We start from the raw sequence: 21813 nt of genomic DNA, 5'->3' as shown, positions 1-21813 counted from the left end.
TGGAGGATAGATGTTGGGCAATAGCTACCGTGCCGTCAGAAAGCATTCATACCCCTAGACTTATTCCACATTTTGTTGTGTTACAGCCTGAATTTAAAACTGATTAAATAAATGTTTTTCTCTCACCCAGCTGCACACAATACCCCATCATGGCAAAGTGAAAACATGTTTTTAGAAATGTTTGCACATTTATTGAAAATTAAGTACAGAAATATCTCATTTCCATAAGTATTCACACYCCTGAGTCAATACTTTGTAGAAGCACCTTTGGCAGTGATTACAGCTGTTAGTCTTTCTGGGTAAGTCTCTATGTCACGGGTGTCAAAAGGAGCAGACCAAGGCGCAGCGTGGTATGCATACATTCTTCTTTAATCTAAGAATGAACACTGAACAAAACTAACAAAATAACAAACGAACCGTGAAGCTATACAAATGAGTGCTGACAGGCAACTACACATAGACAAGAACCCACGAACACAAAAGGGAAAATGGCTACCTAAATATGATCCCCAATCAGAGACAACAATAAACAGCTGCCTCTGATTGGGAACCATATCAGGCCACCATAGACATATAAATCACCTAGACCTACAACAACCCTATACATACAAAAAMCCTAGACAATACAAAACTAACGTACCCACCCTAGTCACACCCTGACCTAACCAAAATATAAAGAAAACAGAGATAACTCAGGTCAGGGCGTGACACTCTAAGAGCTTTTCACACCTGGATTGTGCAACATTGGCCCATTATTCTCTTCAAAATTCTTCAATCTCTGTTAAATTGGTTGTTGATCATTGCTAGACAACCATTTTCCCCTCTTGCCATTGATTTTCAAAAAAATGTCAGTAAAAACTGTAACTCGGCYACTCAGGAACATTCAGTCTTTGGTAAGACCTTTCAGTTTGGCCAGGCGGCCAGCTCTAGGTCTTCCATTGAAGAATTGGTTAACTGACTTGCCTAGTCAAATAAAGGTTGTTTCTGCTTTGTCATTATGGGGTATTGTGTGTAAATTGATCAGGAAAAAACAACAATTTAACCAATTTTAGAAAAGGTTGTAATGTAACAAAATGTGGAAAAAGTCAAGGGGTCTGAATACTTTCCGAATGCACTGTATATACAAAAGTATGCGGACATCCCTTTAAATGAGTGTATTCGGCTATTTCCGACCACACCCGTTGCTGACAGGTGTATAAAACTGAGCACAAAGCTATGCAATCTCCATACACAAACATTGGAAGTAGAATGGCCTTAATGAAGAGCTCAGTGACTTTCAACGTGGCRCCGTCATAGGATGCCACCTTTCCAACAAGTCAGTTCGTCAAATTTCTKCCCTGCTAAAGCTTCCCTGGTCAACTGTAAGCTATGTTATTGKGAAGTGGAAACGTCTAGGAGCAACAACGGCTAAACCGCGAAGTGGTAGGCCACACAAGCTCATAGAACGGGATCGCCGAGTGCTGAAGTGAGTAGCGTGTAAAAATCATCTCTGGAAGCAACGTCAGACAAGAACTGTTTGAAATGGGTTTCCATGGCCGATGGCAAACAGCACCACAGAAGCGTCGGCTGGAGTGGTGTAAAGCTCGCCGCCATTGCTAATGCTCTTGTGGCTGAATGGAAGCAAAGACCCCGCAGCAATGTTCCAACATCTAGTGGAAAGCCTTCCCAGAAGAGTGGAGGCTGTTATAGCAGCAAAGGGGGGGATCAACTCCATATTAATGCCAGTGATTTTGGAATGAGATGTTCGACGAGCAGGTGTCCACATACTTTTATTCATGCAGCTGTCTCTTATACACATCTAGATGTGTATAAGAGACAGCTGCGAACCAGGCCTAATCACCCAACATCAGTGCCCGACCTCGCTAATGCTCTTGTGGCTGAATGGAAGCAAGACCCCGCAGCAATGTTCCAACATCTAGTGGAAAGCCTTCCCAGAAGAGTGGAGGCTGTTATAGCAGCAAAGGGGGGATCAACTCCATATTAATGCCAGTGATTTTGGAATGAGATGTTCGACGAGGAGGTGTCCACATACTTTTATTCATGCAGTTTAATCATAACTGGCATGGTAGGTTAAATTGTAAGCTTCTCCAAACTTCTATAGCAGGGATCATCAACTAGATTCAGCCACRGACAATTTTTTCTTGAGTGGATGGTCGGGTGGCCGGAACATAATTACAAATCATTTGTAGACTGCCAATTGACCGTAAGAAGCCCAAACAGACATGTTTGACTAAAATATAATCATTTCAAACATTGCTTCCATTTGTATACGATCACATGTGTATTATTTGTCCAACCACGAAAAAACAAACAAACAAACAAATAAAACAAATAAAACCACCCGCCAGATTCATCCCGCGTGGGCCGCCAGTTGGGGTACCCTGGTCTATGGTTTGTATTCTAACACCCATTAACAACAGGAGGTCCCGTGAAAAACACGGGCCCGCCTATAGAAATCTAATTACTGTCCAACTGATTTGTTCTGGCGCCGGACCTGCAGAGCAGTTATGGTTGGCTGTCGACTCTGAGCTCAAGAACATCTGGACTGAGAGGGGAATTCTGATAAAAATGTAATTCCTACAGTTTTCAGTTTGTTTTTTATATACATTGGCCTCATGAGTCCTTTTGCGGAGCTTTTGAACCTTATTTTTAAAGCCTTTGAAAAACTCACTCCTGAAAGCCCAGTGCAGAAATACCGTTATGTGCAACGATTGAATTACAGTATGATTCTTGTAATATGAACTAAGATGTGGGTCTTTTATAACCTGCACAAGTAACCCAGCGAGCAAAATATTGCACRTGATGTCTTATTGATGTCATTTTCTGGTTGTAAACTGGTTTTCTGGCTGCGAAGACGTCATGTAACCTGATTACAACCAGCTGGTCTCTGTTATAACCAGATAAAGCCATCCCAGCTGACTCACAGCTTCCCCTCGGAAGCTCCACTGAAATGACTCCTGCTTCTGCCCCACCAGACTCACCAACTGCTGGAGCAGTAACATCTCTCAAGTAGTAGAAAGGACAGCTGAAGACAAACTTTTAATGGTTTTTCCTAAGAAATTTGGATCAATATAACATTCACATGTCAGGTAAGATCACTTCACAACAGTGTCAACTGTGACCCCGAAACCACACCCCCATGAACTCCTTGTAGCTGGGCATGTACCTCAATACATAACAGTTCACATAAAGTATATCCACAATGATTGATGTATAGGTAAGGCCTATGATATTTTTTGGGGCTTGACAGAGAAACATGCTGATCGGGTCCACAGCCTCTTCAGATTTACGACATGATAAAAAGCTCTGCTCCTATCTTCTGAATGGTAATGAATTTTTTTATTTATTTGTTTATTTGGATCCCCGTTAGCTTTTGCAGAGGTAGCAGCTATTCTTCCTGGGGTCCACAAAAAACACAAAACATGACAAGTAACAAAACACTGATACACTGATAGGCAAGGAGAGTCACAAACATTTAAAATGCAATGATATACAAACAATACAACTAAAAATGAATACTAACAATACAACAACAACAAAAAATGTGTGTGTTAAAGTGTGTCTGTGTGTGCGTGTTTGTGTATGTGTCCCCTCACAGTCCCCGCAGTTTCATGAGATGTATTTTTTYAAAGGTAATTTTGCTGTTTGCTTGAGTATTTGGAGATGGGAGTTCCATGTGATCATGGCTCTGTATAATACTGTGCATTGCTGTGAATTCGTTTTTGACTTGAGGACTGTGAAGAGACCCCTGGTGGCATGTCTTGTGGGGTATGTATGGATGTCGGAGCTGAACGTTATTTGTTTATGCAGATAATCTTAAATKAATCTCTCGTCAACCTTCAACCAGGAAAGATTGGCATGCATGTTGTTGATGTTAGTTATATGTATGTGCCGTTAAGGGCAAGGTGTGCTGCTCTGTTTTGAGACAGCTGCAGCTTTGCTAGGTCTTTCTTTTCTGCACTTGACCATATTACTGGACAGTAATCAAGATGGKACAAGACCAGAGTCTGAAGAACTAGTACAGTTGATGTGTGTGTCACCCCTCCCCATCTTTACAACAACTTTGTCAATATGACTTGAGCATGATTTTTTTATTTTATTTTTTTATTTAACCTTTATTTAACTAGGCAAACCCAAACCCGGACGACCCTGGGTCAATTGTTGTCAATTGTTCAGCTTCCTCAACTTGCTAAATGGTCACACCCTTTATCTCCAGTTGAGGTTTAGATCTTAGAGAATGTTTTGAACAGAATACAATGTTTTTAGTTTTAGTTGTATTTAAGACCARTTTATTATTAATCACCCATTCTGATACTGACTGTAACTCCTTATTTATAATGTCAGTGAGCTCACTGGCTTTGGGTGTTGACATGTAGAGTGTGGAATCATCTGCATACATTGTCATTCTAGCTTTGTGTAAGACCAGTGGCAAATCATTTGTAGAGAAGAGTAACAGCCCAAGGCAACTGGCCTTAGGTACACCGCACTGTACATATCTAATGTACATTGAAGAACACTCTCTGGGTTCTATTGGATAAATAACTCTCCAACCATGTGATGGAATGTGACATAACATAACATTAAAGGCTGCATTGAAATCTAACAATACAGCTCCAACTATGATCTTATTATCYATTTATTTTAACCAATCATCTGTCATCTGAGTCAGTGCAGTCCAAGTTGAGTGCCCTTCTCTACATGCATGCTGACTAGGGTGGCTGGAGTCTTTGATCATTTTTATGGCCTTCCTCTGACACCGCCTGGTATAGAGGTCCTGGATGGCAGCAAGCTTGGCCCCAGTGATGTACTGGGTCGTACGCACTACCCTCTGTAGTGCCTTGCGGTTTGAGGCTGAGTAGTTGCCATACCAGGCAGTAATGCAACCAGTCAGGATGCTCTCGAGGGTGCAGCTGTAGAACCTTTTGAGGGAGGTGTTTAGTCCCAGGGTCCTTAGCTTAGTGATGAGCTTTGAGGGCACTATGGTGTTGAACGCTGAGCTGTAGTCAATGAATAGCATTCTCACATAGGTGTTCCTTTTGTCCAGGTGAGGGCTCTAACAGTTCATACAGTTAATTCCTTAACAGGAGCTTGTCAACAATTGGCATGAATACTTTAACAAATACTTCCAGTGCTGCATTTGGATTCACTTCCTTATGCACATCACACGTTTTACACCTTCAACATATAAGATATTTTGTATGATCTCTTAGAAATTACTTTAGGCSCAACCTTTGGCACTTTTGCTTTCCGTGTTATTTCCACAATGTTACGGTCCCTTTTGCCAATGGGAACTGATATTGATTTGGAGCAAAGTGAAGATATGATCAATACAAGTGGATGTCACAGATCCAACACTATTGGTATGCAGTTCAGTTGGTTGAGTGATAACCTGTGTCATATTACAGACATATTACATCAGTCACATTTAGAAGCTTCTTATTGAGAGGACAGTTAGCTAGCTGCTAACCGGTCAATGTTCAGGTCAGCCAGAAAATAGACCTCTCTATTAACAACACATATACTATCAAGCTTTTCACACATATTATCCAAATACTGACTGTTAGCACTTGGTGGCCTATAGCAGCACCATAAAGAAGAGGCTTTAGATGAGGCAACGCAACCACAACACTTCAACAATATTTGATATGAGATCCTCTCTACACTTCACACCGATATGACATTTTTGGCCGATACCGATATCTGATATTTTCCTTGCCAAAAACCCCCCCAATACCGATAACCGATATTACATTTTTTTGCGGCCTTTTAAGCATTCGAATCCAGGCTGTATCACATCCGGCCGTGATTGGGAGTCCCATAGAGCGGCGCACAATTGGCCCAGCATCGTCCGGGTTTGGCCGGGGTAGGCCGTCAGGTTACACACACACACACACACACACACACACACAGACCACACTGACCAAAAAGTTATTTTGTTGGCATTTATGTATGTCCCCATTACCAGTAAAACATAATCAAAACCTATTTCTTTCACTTACTTGCTGTGCTGTTTTGTTGTTCATTTGTTCAGTCGTTTCATTCTCAACCAGGATTTATATGGAACGCCGTTTGGGTCTTTGTATGTCAAAAAAGATACATGTCAAATAACACTATTTGATGCGTCAAATAAACTTGTTGACCAATCAGGACCTGAATATGACTGCACGTCACATAATAATTTAACACGTTCATACATTTTTTACATAGTTATTACACATTGATTAAATTATCACTCGTATTTCATATGTSACAACGATCCATCGATACGTATGCTATGATGCTGGTAAAGTTGTCTCGTGCACCTACAGTACTGGTTATAAAAAAAGCTAGCTAGCTCATGGATGCAAACAATGTTCATCCCAAAAAACATTCCAAAATAACAATCTGTTTCAGGCCGCAAAATGACATGGGGTATCAGTCTACTTAGTGACACCCAGAGAACATTAGCGTCGTAGCTCTTATTGCGGGACTCTGAAACAACTGTGAATTGAGCCAGATTTATTGTCAACCTATTTGTATTGAACACTATTCCAGAGGAAAAACAATACTGGGTGGATGTTTTGGAGTCTGATAACTCTGAGGAGGACGTTGGGAAAAAATATCTTGGGTATTGAGTAGACTGATACCCCATTTCATTGATCCCCAATCCTTACGTAAAGCTGTATAGTGCAATATGAATGTCAATACACACAATAGGCTGACTGGGGAGGTGATTTCACACGGTCGCAGTCCCGCGATAAGAGCTACAACGCTAATATTTGCATAAACACTTCACAGTCGTGTTCTGTGGGTGTCACCGAGTAGACTGATACGCACATTTCATTGCTTCACAATCCAACCTTGTTTAACATTATCTAGTCTAAATATGTCATGATTCCACCAATTGTAACCTTCTGCATTACTTTCAAAGAGGTACTTTTATTTTGAAGGCAAACCGCAAATTCCACTATTGTGCCTAATCCTTGTTATGGCTAGCTTCACGACACATAACAGGTTGTCTGGTCGAGCATCACTAGCCAGATGAAGCTAGCTGGCTGCTTATAATGTTAGCTTTGGGCAACAGGGTTAAGTCGCTGGCTAGCTATTTATTTTCATGAACTGAAGTTCAATTTCAATAGGCGAACAACAAGTAACTACCTAGCTAATACTTACTCACAAGGATTCCTAAATCATTGCTAAGAATAATGAAAATTATTGCAGTTTCTACTGGTCATTGTTTTCAGGCTGGTTGTATTGGTGCTAGCTAGGTACCAAGCTAAAGCTAGCTAGCTACCTCAGAAGTTGCGGTCAAACAAATAATGCTTTATTACCAACGTGGTATTGTAAACACACCGTTTGTGGCTGGTGTAACTTGTTTGCAAACTTTTTTGTACAGCTTGACAGTGCTACTGATAGTAGTGGTGGCGCCTGGCTTGCACGTGCAAATTCAGAACACAGAAAATTATATAATAGAACTGTGCTATTTGACGTGTCAAATTAAAAGCTTATTTAAAGCGTCAAATAGTGTTATGTCAAATGGTGTTATTTGACGTGTATCTTTTTTGACACGCAAAGACCCAMATGGCGTTTCATAGTATGTCGTGAGGCTAATAGCAGTGATGCTATTACTGTGTAACTCCGGTCAGGCAACAACTGAAAAATAGCGCACTTGGTAGTGTGTACCGGTGCTCGACCAACTGTGATAGCCAACATCACCCACGATAGAGAACGGTTGATTGTCAAGGGCAATTAATTCCATTATCTTGGCGTTAATGGATTTCGCCTTTGAGTTGTCTCGCTGAAATGTTCTTACTCTTTCAAATGACTGCTCGACGTGTTGACTGCTCGATCCACACAGCAGACATTGTGGGCTAGGTTAGGAATGCTGTGTTGCATGTGTAGCGCAGGATTTTACGTCTACCTACGTTATATAGGTAYGCACGTCAGCTTTGACATCAGTTTTGCACATCGGTGTTAAACTAGACATCGGGCCGATGCCGATATTGTCATATTTAGCTAATATCGGACAATCCCGATATGTTCACCGATATATTGTGCATCCCTACTTTGCAGGAATATGTCTTTGAACATATACCCCAACACCTCCCCCATAGGCATGCCTGTCTTTTTTGTAGATGTTATATCCTTGTATTGCTACTGCTGTATCATCAAAGGTACAATCTAAGTGAGTTTCAGAAATGGACAGTATATCCAATCAAATCAAATTTTATTAGTCACATGTGCCGAATACAACAGGTGTAGACCTTACAGTGAAATGCTTACTTAYGAGCCCCTAACCAACAGTGCAGTTTCAAAAAATACGAATAACTTGCAACTTGCAGACGTGTTGCTGTGCGTTTTGTCGCCAACCTTACTTTGCTACCTGACAACTTTACGGTTTTTACTTTTTAATTACCGTTTATATTTTTAGTTTTTCCCTCACAACCTCTTTTTTATTCAACTTTTTCACTCCGGACACTTTATCTGGACATGGTTCGTCAGCACCTTCAACAGCCGAAGATAAGTAGTAACATTAACATGGTGCCTTCTAATTGCAGTAGCTGTACTCATAATATACAGGAGAACGATCGCCTTACGGCGAGGATAGCTGTGCTGCAAGCCCAGCTTCAGACGCAATCACACCAGTATCTCTACTTGCACATGATCATCTGATGATTTATCACTCCAGTGTTAATCTGCTAAATTGTAATTATTCGATTTATTGCCTACCTCCTCATGCCTTTTGCACACATTGTATATAGATTCTCTTTTTTCTACCATGTTATTGACTTGTTTATTGTTTACTTCATGTGTAACTCTGTGTTGTTGTCTGTTCACACTGCTATGCTTTATCTTGGCCAGGTCGCAGTTGCAAATGAGAACTTGTTCTCAACTAGCCTACCTGGTTAAATAAAGGTGAAATAAAAATAAAAAATAAAGTTAGGCAAGGGTAATTTCAGTGTAGGAAAGGATGAAACAGCGTCTGTGCCACCAGTAAGTACAGATAGTAGTATAAATCCCCTCGCACAGTCCCCGCAGCCGGACAACTTTCTCATGGCTTCTGGAGGGAAATGCTGTAGGAATGCTCAACCGGTGTCGCTCATTCAGCAGACAGAAACTTTCAACCGGTTTTCCCCATTAAGCAGCGAGTCGGAGTCTGAGGCCTAGCCTTCTCTTGTCTCTACTCCTCCCGTTACGGGGTCTGAGACGCTGAAGCTTCCCACCATTAGCTCTGACAAATTGAAAACCCTAATCATTGGCGACTCCATTACCCGCAGTATTAGACTTAAAACGAATTATCCAGCGATCATACACTGTTTACCAGGGCTACCGACGTTAAGGCTAATCTGAAGATGGTGCTGGCTAAAGCTAAAACTGGCGAGTGTAGAGAGTATAGAGATATTGTTATCCACGTCGGCACCAACGATGTTAGGATGAAACAGTCAGAGGTCACCAAGCGCAACATAGCTTCAGCGTGTAAATCTGCAACTGGATTGAGGACTTCCTGATGGGCCGTCCCCAGGTGGTAAGGGTAGGTAACAACACATTCCAGGGGTGCGTGTTCAATCCCCTCCTGTACTCCCTGTTCACTCATGACTGCACGGCCAGACACGACTCCAACACCATCATTAAGTTTGCCTATGACACAACAGTAGTAGGCCTGATTACCGACAACGACGAGACAGCCTATAGGGAGGAGGTCAGAGTACTGGCCATGTGGTGCCAGGACAACAACCTCTTCCTCAATGTGATCAAGAGAAATGAGATGATTGTGGACTACAGCAAAAGGAGGACCGAGCACGCCTTCATTCTCATCGACGGGGCTGTAGTGGAGCAGGTTGAGAGCTTCAAGTTCCTTGGTGTCCACATCACCAACAAACTAACATGGTCAAAGCACACCAAGACAGTCGTGAAGAGGGCACGACAAAACCTATTCCCCCTCAGGAGACTGAAAAGATTTGTCATGGGTCCTCAGATCCTCAAAAGGTTCTACAGCTGCACCATCGAGAGCATCCTGACTAGTTGCATAACTGCCTGGTATGGCAACTGCTCGGCCTCCAACCGCAAGGCACTAGAGAGAGTAGAGCGTACGGCCCAGTACATCACTGGGGCCAAGCTTCCTGCTATCCAGGACCTCTATACCAGGCGGTGTCAGAGGAAGGCCCTAAAATATGTCAAAGACTCCAGCCACTCTAGTCATAGACTGCTTTCTCTGCTACCACACGGCAAGCGGTACCTGAGAGCCAAGTCTAGGTCCAAGAGGCTTCTAAACAGCTTCTACTGCCAAGCCATAAGACTCCTGAACATCATGCTGCTCTCTGTTATTATCTATGCATAGTCACTTTAATAACTCTACCTACATGTACATATTTCCTCAATTACCTCGACTAACCGGTGCCCCCGCACATTGACTCTGTACCGGTACCCCCTGTATATAGTCTCGCCATTGTTATTTTAYTGCTGCTCTTTAATTACTTGTTCATTTTATTTCTTATTCGTATTTTTTAAACTGCATTTTGTTGGTTAGGGGCTTGTAAGTAAGCATTTCACTGTAAGGTCTACACCTGTTGTATTCAGCGCATGTGACTAATAACATTTGATTTGATTTGAAGAGTGGGAGAAACTCATACCCAAGGAGACTCAACAGAGTACTGATTAAAAGGTTTGAATACTTAAGTAAATGTGATATTTTTATTTTTTATTTTTAATACATTTGCAAAACAAAAAAAAACGTGTTTTTGCTTTGTCATTATGGGGTATTGTGTGTAGATTGATGAGGGGGGAAAACAATTTCATCCATTTTAGAATAACACTAAAATATCAAAATGTGGAAAAAGTCAAGGGCTCTGAATACTTTCCAAATGCACTGTTTACTGTACCCATTCTCCTCCTCTCACATTTTCCCTTTGCTTGTGGACCTCAGTGCACAACACAACAGCTGTCTGTGATCAGGTGAAAAAAAACTCTCAAAACCAAAACTTMATTCCATATCCGCTAACTGATAAACACACCATATTAGCTAACAACATAGTCAACATAGCTACTAGAACCAACCCGTTAGTAAAGCCACAATCCAATCCATGTGTACAATTACGCAATACAGTGTACAGCAAGCAGTTTAGAAGTTTCAATGGTGGGCCCCGGTGACAATAAATGAATCAAACCGAAAGTTTACCTTGACTTGGAAGAGTTAGAATGTTGGATTGCCTTAGCCAGCTAGCTAACATAAATAGCATTCTTCTCTGTTTGAGTCAGGTTGTTGAGTAGGTTAAATTAGCTGCATTAGCTAGTTAAATGAAAGTGAAAGAAATACAACGAAATATAGCTACAGTATCTCTCTCTCTCTGCTAATTCTCATTTTTTCCCCAAAACTGTTCAACTATTGTTTGTCTCTCTCTTTGAGTCAACTACTCAACCATAGGTTATGCACTGCAGTGCTAGCTAGCTGTATCTTATGCTTTCAGTACTAGATTCATTCTCTGATCCTTTGATTGGATGGACAACATGTCAGTTCATGCTGCAAGAGCTCTTGGAGGGTGTCCTCCAGAAGTCGTCATAATTACTGTGTAAGTCTATGGAAGGGGGTGAGAACTATGAGCCTCCTAGGTCTGTTGAGGCCAGTAGCGGTGCGTGGGTAAAATCACTGAGGAAGACAGAAAAATKGCATATTACAACCTATGTGTTGTGATAATAGTGCTGTTTGCTCTATAAACTGTTATTTAATTTGCCTTGCTACTGTGATATATAGGCCTAAAGGCCAAGACAATAAGAAGACAGTGGCAGAATAAATTCAACCATACCTTAATTTTATCACAAAACCAGATAGCAACCTCTGTCCGCTTTATTCCACAAAGCATATTGCAAGTAACAGACAGTTACATTACCTACAGCATGGTCAAGCAAGTTAATGTTTTGGACATTTTCCGACCACTAAACAACTATTGATTTAGAACCACAGAGAGTTAACKCAAGTCGCAAAGAAAACCGGAGCCGCATCCACTATTCCAGCACCATTTCAACTTCGACATTTCAACATCATCAAATCCCCTCTACTTAGTCTAATGCAGTGACAACTAAAAGATAACAAAAACAATTAAGTCGAATCAACGTAAGCTAAATATGATGTCGCTGTCCGTGGTTCTAATTTCTGTGGGCGTGTTTGTGTGTGTTTGCGTGCGCGTACGTGCAAGTAGAAAAATGTTTTGACGCATCCTACTTGTAGAGAAACGCATCTGCCATCTTCCTCTCTTTCATGTTGACAAAACGGTCTATCAGTCTGTTATACAGTACACGCTTTTAGTTTTTGTTGTCCAAGGCTACCTGGCTAAAACGTTTGCTCTAAAGCCTAACTTCCATTCATGGGCAACATTAGCTAGCTAGTTAACATTAGCTTTCTACAACTAGCTACATATTGAACCTCCATCCTCTCAGGCCAGGGGCACAACAATGTATGAATTAATGGTTGGATCAGAATCGCCATTATAGTCATTGGCCAGTACAGAGAATTAAGTAAAACCACAAGTCACAAATCCCAATCTCCATCCATGGCTAATTTAGGAAAAGGCTGATTTTAGCTAGATAGCCACCAGAGGACAACAATACAACGAGATGCAACAATTCAAGATGTTTCTGTCAATGACGTATGCTCTCGATGTGATTTGTAAGGAGTGATGCCAACATCCAAGCTGGCTTCCCTTGACAACTTTTTGGGGTGCACATAGTTGAGCTCACTCAGTTTGGCTATTTTTTAATACTTTTTTATCAAGGGAAGCCAAATGCTCGCTGGCTTCCATTCCATTCAATGCTTTTGGCGGAAACAATGTCATACTTGTTTGGACCAGACAGCATCAGATAGATGGCCTACACATACAGAGACAGAGGGGCGCTGTTTCGCTCGCTCCGATGCTTTTTCCGGTGAGATACATTCAGCCTCTTGCGAATTGAAGGACAATTATGAAAAACAGAGAGATGACAGATAAATTATTTAATATGTATTTATTTTTTTGAGAGGGGGGGCTGGCTTCCCTTGACATCCATTAATAGGCTATGTGCCACTGGTCGAGGCTACTGTAGACCTTCCTTGCAAAACAGTTTGTTTCAAAGTATAGTTTTATCTAAAAAGGATAACTTTTTTATGTTTCACTATTTACATTTTTCTGAAMTTCACTGAGTCGGATGTTCCTCCCTTTCCTCCTCTGAGGAGCCTCCACTGATCCCCACTGTTAATATATATTAATTAACATGGGCTTAGGAAATGAATAACAATGTGCAGATTGTGTACATAGGCTCATAGAGAGGAATGTCTGGTGTTTGGAAAGAACTTCGGAAGGCTCCCTGCTGTCTGCGCGCCAATTCACCTCACATGTCCCTCGGCAAGTAATAAGCGTGGGAGAGGGACTTTAATGTCTTTAACATCMGGTTTCTTGATGTCGCATTCAGGCCAACCCCAGGCCCAAATACCATATCAATGTTTCGAACACACCTGCATGTGGGTTCCGTCCAGTGTCAGTAAATATAACATATTAAACCGTTAGAAAGATTTCCCTTTACCTCTACATGGAGGGCCGCAGTGCAGCTGAGCGCAACAGCGCATAATCAATCAAGATGTAGATCTCAKTTGACAATGCATTACACGATCACATCGGCCTTGACAACAACAAATAAATAACTGCTACCAGACAGTGGCATTTTGCTATAGTATCGGTGGGAGCTTGTTACTGTTTGACTTAGTTGGGGGAATGTATGGATGGAAACCATAATTCAACAAMATTGGGTAGGTCAACAGAAGGCTACTTCAGAGTCTGAAAGAAATTGTGGGCGTGGAATATTTGACTACACTTAACAACCCATTTTATGAGAACCCATTCCCTAGAACGAGAACCTTCTGAGCTGCGATATTGATAGGCTATCATATTAAGACATTTAAAATAAAAATATATATTMATTTCCCCAGAGTGGATAAAAAGTAACCTGTAAGTAGCCTATCCCAACGTGTCAAATTTAATAGTGTGCTTTCACCTGAACAGTGCTGCAGTCCATAACATTATTATTAACCCGGATTCCGGTTACAAGATTGGAAGTGGAGATGTTGGGAAAACATTTTCTCTGGGTTTGTCTCCTTTCGGTGTCTATTCCGTTATGTTTCGCCGAAGACCTGAAGAGGGATGCGCATATACAGCATGAAAATGATTCAGGTGAAGCTATTTTGCATGTTTTCTGTTTTGATTATWAAGCAGGGTTGCGCGCTCTTGTTGCTGAGAGAAAAGATCACACCTTTTGCACATAAATGTATGGTATATTTGCCATTACTGACAGATTGCTTCATAGGGCTATGGTTTGCGTTTGGATTAAGGAACTATGGCGAACAATTTTAATTATTTCATTGTAAAAAAATAATGTTCACAAGATTTTAACCAAAAGCTTACAATTTACGTATCATTAGTCATGACCTATACAATTATGGCAGTTGACCAGTTAAACCACATGCAGTTCCCACGCATGTCGCCAAATACAATTTTAATTGCTGTGCATAACATGTGGCAATGTAATACTTTTGTATTACCTCTTTATTACTAAAACTATAATCGAAATCAACTGACTAAGCCATCATATGAGTCATTGCATCTGAGTTTGTGTAAAAGAGATGAAGTCTCTAAAAGCAGTTACTGCTTTGAAAGCCGTCAGGGGACAAAGTCTCCATTAAGTTTATGAATCAGGGTTGGTTTACTTTAGCAAGAAGTGCACACAATTATTTGATTAATTTGTAATTAAGATGACAAAACCCAGGTGGCCATCTCTAGTCCTCTCTGTGCTTTAGGCTTTTTGGCAATACTCATGATATGTAATTATTAAGATGCATAATATTAGTTGTGTACGGTTTCTTATCACAAAGAATAACAAATTGTGGTTGTACATACAACATTCTGGCAGTACAACAAGTACCATTCATCACAAGGTTGGTCTGCAAAGTAGACATTTTTCAGCTAGCCTCCACCCCCTGATGCTATATATGTACTGCATCAGATGAGCTCTCTATGATGGCACTATTTTGTAATTAAGACATTTATAGTAAAAGGTTGTGTTCTTCAAGGAATAGTTCACCTGAATTACAAATGTACTTCATATTATGGATTCACACAGGGTCGGACTGGGAYCAGAAATTGTCCCTGGCATTTCTGTACACCAGCCCATTTTTTGAAAAGTGGAAATGAAAAGTGTCCTAGAACCACTGAAGATGTATACTTAAGTTGAACCCATCATTTGGGGCAATACGTTTCATATCTAATCATAAATCCTTGTTTTATATTTCTATGAACTATAGTTTGGAGCCAAGGGAAACCCGGAAGACTGTTTGCCAGGAGATGGATTTTGCCACATCAGGGACAGCACCACGTTGCAGTAAGTTGTACATTTATCTCCTTAAAACTATAGCAGGAACAATGTACATTTATCTCCTTAAAACTATAGCAGGAACAATGCACATTTATCTCCTTAAAACTATAGCAGGAACAATGTACATTTATCTCCTTAAAACTATAGCAGGAACAATGTACTAATCATGCTTAAAGAGGTTGTATGAAGACCAGCTGTCTACGAACAGAAGTGGAAGAATTACTGTAGGAATTAATTAACCTGATACTAATCAATCTGAAATGTCCGGAAATAATTTAGGAGCTTCTAAAGAATCTCTGTCGAATAAACGTGTCTTTGCCTCCATCCGGTGGTTGGCTGCGTCATTAAATCCCTTAATATCAGGTGACTTTGCATGACGTCAGAAAAATCACCCTCTGTCCTCCTTTACAGCACACACAAACATGGTTTACAGTGCATTTACACTATACAGTGACTTCAGGAGGTAGTCACACCCCTAGACTTTTTCAAAATGTTCTTGTGTTACAGCCTGAATTTAAAATGTATTAAACTGAAATGTATTGTCACTGGCCTACACACAATACCCCATAATGTCAAAGTGGAATTATGTTTTTCGAAATTGTACAAATGAATTAAAAATGTTAAGCTGAAATGTCTTGAATCAATAAGTATTCAACCCCTTTGTTATGGCAAGCCTAAATAAGTTCAGGAGTAAAAATGTGCTTAAYAAGTCACATAATAAGTTGCATGGACTCACTCTGTGTGCAATAATAGTGTTTTTAACATGATTTTTGAATGACTACCTCATCTCTGTACCTCACACATACAATTATCTGTAAGATCCCTCAGTCGAGCAGTGAATTTCAAACAGACTCAGCCACAAAGACCAGGGAGGTTTTCCAATTCCCCGCAAAGAAGGGCACCTATTGATAGATAAAAAAAGCAGACATTAAATATCCCTTTGAGCATGGTGAAGTTAGTAATTACACTTTGGATGGTGTATCAATAGACCCAGTCACTACAAAGATACAGCCTACAAAGATACAGGCCTCTATCCAAACTCACCATGAGGCCAATGGTGACTTTAAAACAGTTACAGAGTTTAATGGCTGTGATGGGAATAAACTGAGGATGTATCAACAACATTGTAGTTACTCCACAATACTACCCTAATTGACAGAGTGAAAAGAAGGAAGCCTTTACAGAATAAAAATATTCCAAAACATGCATCCTGTTTGCAACAAAGCACTAAAGTACTAATGCAAAAAATGTGGAAAAGCAAGTATCTTTTTGTCCTGAATACAAAGTGTTATGTTTGGGGTAAATCCAATCCAGTACATCACTGAGTACCACTCTCCATATTTTCAAGCATAGTGGTGACTGCATCATGTTATGGGTATGCTTGGAATCGTTAAGGACTGGGGAGTTTTTCAGTATAAAAAAAATTACGGAATAAAGCTAAGCACAGGCAAAATCCTAGAGGAAAACCTGTTTCAGTCTGCTTTCCACCACACAATGGAAGATTAATTCACCTTTCAGCAGGACAATAACCTAAAACACATGGCCAAAAATACACTGGAGTTGCTTACCAAGAATACAGTGAATGTTCCTGAGTGGCCGAGTTACAGTTTTGACTTAAATCTTCTTGAAAATCTATGGCAAGACTTGAAAATGGTTGTCTAGCAATGATCTACAACCAATTTGACAGAGCTTGTGTCACGTCTGCTCCCCGTCTGCTGTTCTTGTCTCGTTACATGTCCTTCCTTTATTAAATGTGACTCCCCGTTCCTGCTTCGTCTCTCCAGCGTCAACTCATGTGACAGCTGGAAGAAATAAAAAAATAATAATGGGCAAATATTGTACAATCCAGGTGTGGAAAGCTCTTAGAGACTTACCCAGAAAGACTCACAGCTGTAATCGCTGCCAAAGTTGATTCTAACATGTATTGACCAAGGGCTGTGAATACTTATGTAAATTAGATATTTCTGTATTTCATTTTCAAAAATGTCTCAATTGTTTTTCTTCACTTTGTCATTATGGGCTATTGTGTGTAGATGGGTGAGATTACAAAATAATATTTAATCACATTTTAATTCAGGCTGTAACACAACAAAATGTGGAATAAGTCAATGGGTATGAATACTTTCTGAAGGCACTCGTATAGCCACCCTAGCCTCGCCCTCATGTGGGTGCTAACAAGCAAGCTAGCAAGCATGCTAGGTAGTGCTATGTATCAACAGCCATTCTCAGCMAATCCAGTAGGGTTGGCTGAGAAGAGGATTTGAATCATCAAATCAAATCAAGTTTATTTTATATAGCCCTTCGTACATCAGCTAATATCTCGAAGTGCTGTACAGAAACCCAGCCTAAAACCCCAAACAGCAAGCAATGCAGGTGTAGAAGCACGGTGGCTAGGAAAAACTCCCTAGAAAGGCCAAAACCTAGGAAGAAACCTAGAGAGGAACCAGGCTATGAGGGGTGGCCAGTCCTCTTCTGGCTGTGCCGGGTGGAGAATAAAGTTCAGCTTTCCCCAACATTAATCCCGCTATGTTCAACTCCCTTGCCCATGCTTACATCGCTCGACTGTCCCCTGCCCACTACGCTTTTCTCACTTTCCTTCCGTTGATAGCGAATGGCTTACGATGTTTCACCGCACGATGCCGCTTCCTGGTGTAAAGGGATTGTTAGCACTCATCGGATTCCTCTCGAGCACACAGATCTAAATACACTACACACAATACCCCATAATGACAAACCGAAAATAGGTTAATAGAAATTTTTGAAAATGTATTCAAAATAAAAAACAGAAATACCTTATCTACATAAGTATTCAGACCCTTTGCTATGAGACTCRAAATTTAGCTCAGGTGCATCCTGTTTCCATTGATCATCCTTGAGATGTTTCTACAACTTGATTGGAGTCCACCTGATGTAAATTCTATTGATGGGACATGATTTGGAAAGGCACACATCTGTCTGTATAAGGTCCCACAGTTGACAGTGCATTTCAGAGCAAATACAGTATGTATTTGTCTATGGGTGATGTTGGGTTATTCAGTATGTATTTGTCTATGGGTGATGTTAAGTGATTCTGTATGTAAAAAATATTTTTCTCAATGACTGATATTTGGCGTTCCAACATATCTTTCCCTGTGGGTGAAGTTTCAGAAACACGAGCCTGCAGCCCCTGCCCGGCGGTGTGGTCGTCTGATGGATAGCTGTGCCCCTCACACCCCTTGCTGTGACCCCTGTGCCTCCTGCCGCTGTCGCCTCTTCAACACCATCTGCCACTGCTGGAGACTCGGCCCACACTGCCCCAAGAAGACCTAGACAAACACACACACACACACACACACACACACACACCACACCACACACCACCCCACAAACACACACACACACACACACACACACACACACACACACACCGACACACACACACACACACACACACACACCGCTTCGCACGCACGCACGCAGCACGACGCACGCGACGCACGCCACGCACATAGCACACACACACCACACACACACACACACACACACACACACACACACACACACACACACACACACACACACACACCCACACACACACACACACACACACACACACCAACACACACACACCACACACACCACACACACACACTTCCCATCACACACACCACACACTTCATACACACACACACCGCTTCCACACACACACACACCACACACACACATACCGCTTCAACAACACACAACCACACACACACACACACACACACACACACACACACACACACACACACACCGCTTCACCACATACACACCACACACACCACACACCATACAAACTCTTCACCACGTATACACACACGACTGCCACTGTTGGAAACTGGGCCAGCACTGCCCCAAGAGGAACCAGAGACTCTGTACAGGCAAACACACACACTCACACATACACATCTCACAGAGACTGCTAGACATCACACTGATGCACTTGCACAGGTAAACACATACTGATACAAAAACATGGACATACTACACAGATATATGCTTAAATGTTTTGGACCTAATGAATGAACATCACATATCGCAAGGCCACAATATAGGTCAATGACAATCAATATCGCAAGGCCCACAATTACACAATATAGGTTCAATGAACATCACATATCACAAGGCCCACAATATAGGTTCATAAACACATCACATATCACAAGGCCCACATATAGGTTCAATGACACATCACATATCCACAAGCCACAAATATAGGTTCAATGACACATCACATATCACAAGGCCCACAATATAGGTTCAATGACACATCACATATCACAAGGCCCACAATAAACACCAATATAGGTTCAATGACACATCAATATCGCAAGGCCCACAATATACACAATATAGGTTCAATGATACATCAATATATCGCAAGGCCCACAATATAGGTTCAATGATGATCACAATATCACAAGGCCACAATATACCAAATAGGTTCAATGATACATCACATATCACAAGGCCCACAATATAGGTTCAATGACACATCACATATCACAAGGCCCACAATATAGGTTCAATGACACTATCACATATCAACAAGGCCAACAATATAGGTTCAATGATACATCACATATCACAAGGCCCACAATATACACAATATAGGTTCAATGACACATCACATATCACAAGGCCCACAATATAGGTTCAATGACACATCACATATCACAAGGCCCACAATATTTTCTATGTATGTATATAAACGATGTATGGATGTGTTGTGGATATGTAACAGTATACGTTTCCTGCATAACTGTATTAATTCTGCTTTTGTATAACTGTGCACCTCTGCTACTGTAGATTGTAGGTCATGTCGAGCCAATGCTAACCCATAAAAACATCAAATAACTTCGACAAACATCCTCTCTATATTTTCTCTATTGAATAAATAACTTTGTTAGCCTCACTCATCTACTATTTATTGCTATTCTCACCAGTTATCCCTGCTGGCAAAACATATTGCTGTATGCTCAATAACAGGTTTTGCTGCTGTGGTTACATACATTTTGAAATGACTAGCAAACTCCCCAGTGGATTAAAGTGGATAAAGGAAGTGAGAGCTTGGGTCAGCCGCGTAGACAGGGATAGCTGTGTGGCTGGGCTAACATTTTCCGGCAAAAATACCTGACATATTTAAGTGAAAATTTGTGCATCACATTGGATTATTTAAAACATAATACAGGATAAATGTAACCAAAAAATACCACAGTGCGAACTACAACACTGCTGACAAAGCAGGCAGACTGTCTGAGTACAACAGTAAGGAAACACACAACATGTCTAGAACCTCCATTTTATTTTTAACCTTTTTTAATGTCAGTTAAGAACAAATTATTATTTTCAATGATGGCCTAGGAACAGTGGGTTAACTGCCTTGTTCAGGGGCAGAACGACAGATTTGTACCTTGWCAGCTCAGGGATTTGAACTTGCAACCTTTCGGTTATTAGTCCAACACTCTAACCACTATGCTACGCTGCCGCCCCAATACTCAGAGAGAAAAACAAACAAAGAAACAAACAAAAAAATATGAAAGATTTTACAGCAGCAGACAAGTGATAAAATTGGAAAAATGTTATTGTCACAAAATACAGATAATGGATGAAGTGTTCAGTCCGACAGTCTAACCTTATTTCATGTGGTGTCATGAAATAATCAACATATATTATCAGATCAGATCGGCCATTCCCAGTTAAAGGAGCGATCTACAGTACAGAACAACAGGTAGATTCAGGACCATTGGTCCTGCTGGACATCAGCTCGCCACTGGATTGGAATATGCGCAAACAGCTTATTGCACAAAGAAGCAAGGAAGAATAGAATGCCCTGAAAGGGTTTTCATTAAGCCCAAAGGTGCACACTGTTCACCATATTAAAACTGTGACACACAATACCATACCAACACTTTAGGCCTATACCTTGAACTGTACGGCGGGTATGAAATGAATAGCTCACTTTAAATGAGCAAACGTTACTGTATAGGCATGAAAATATGAAATGATCATACATAGCCTAATATCATGGCGGGTATGAATACAGAAGCTCACTTTGAATCCAACACATATAAGCCTACCAGGGTAGACATGAAAACATGAGGCTACATCCTATGAACAGTAAATATTCAGGAGTAACATTTCTKGTGTGTTTCACGTTTTAAAGCACACGGCCTAGACGCCTAGGATTGGTGTTGAAGGTGGAGATTATTGCATCATAGTCACTGAGTTCCCTTTTCGAAGAACAACTGGGCTAGATTGTTGAGACGATCTGATTGATTTCTTGATACGGCCTGTAGCGGAGAGTCGTCTCTCAACACTACATAAAGTCACTGGAAGGGTGATGATGGTCTTTAGTAGTCTATTGATGTGAGGGAAAATGTCCAGGGATTTGAATTCCTGACCTCCCCCCAACTTTCC

The 21813-nt window shown here is 41.0% G+C and overlaps 1 protein-coding gene and 1 long non-coding RNA gene across 3 annotated transcripts in view; one reads left to right on the top strand and one right to left on the bottom strand.

The window, feature by feature from the left end:
* The window catches only part of LOC111979369 (eukaryotic initiation factor 4A-II-like), a 336073-nt gene that overhangs the window by 89586 nt on the left and 224674 nt on the right, over window positions 1-21813 (bottom strand). The window lies entirely within an intron of this gene.
* Window positions 19492-20308, top strand: LOC139029356 (uncharacterized). Of its 2 annotated transcripts, none has more exons than XR_011481669.1 (2): window positions 19492-19749; window positions 19837-20308. It is a non-coding gene; the product is annotated as an uncharacterized lncRNA (long non-coding RNA). The 2 variants fall into 2 exon arrangements; XR_011481670.1 differs by having other exon boundaries at window positions 19492-19790.

This window comes from Salvelinus sp. IW2-2015, linkage group LG19 (genome assembly GCF_002910315.2).
Source record: "Salvelinus sp. IW2-2015 linkage group LG19, ASM291031v2, whole genome shotgun sequence".
NCBI lineage: Eukaryota > Metazoa > Chordata > Actinopteri > Salmoniformes > Salmonidae > Salvelinus > Salvelinus sp. IW2-2015.
Note: the sequence above shows the minus strand (reverse complement) of the source record. Positions and strands in the feature narration are given on the sequence as shown.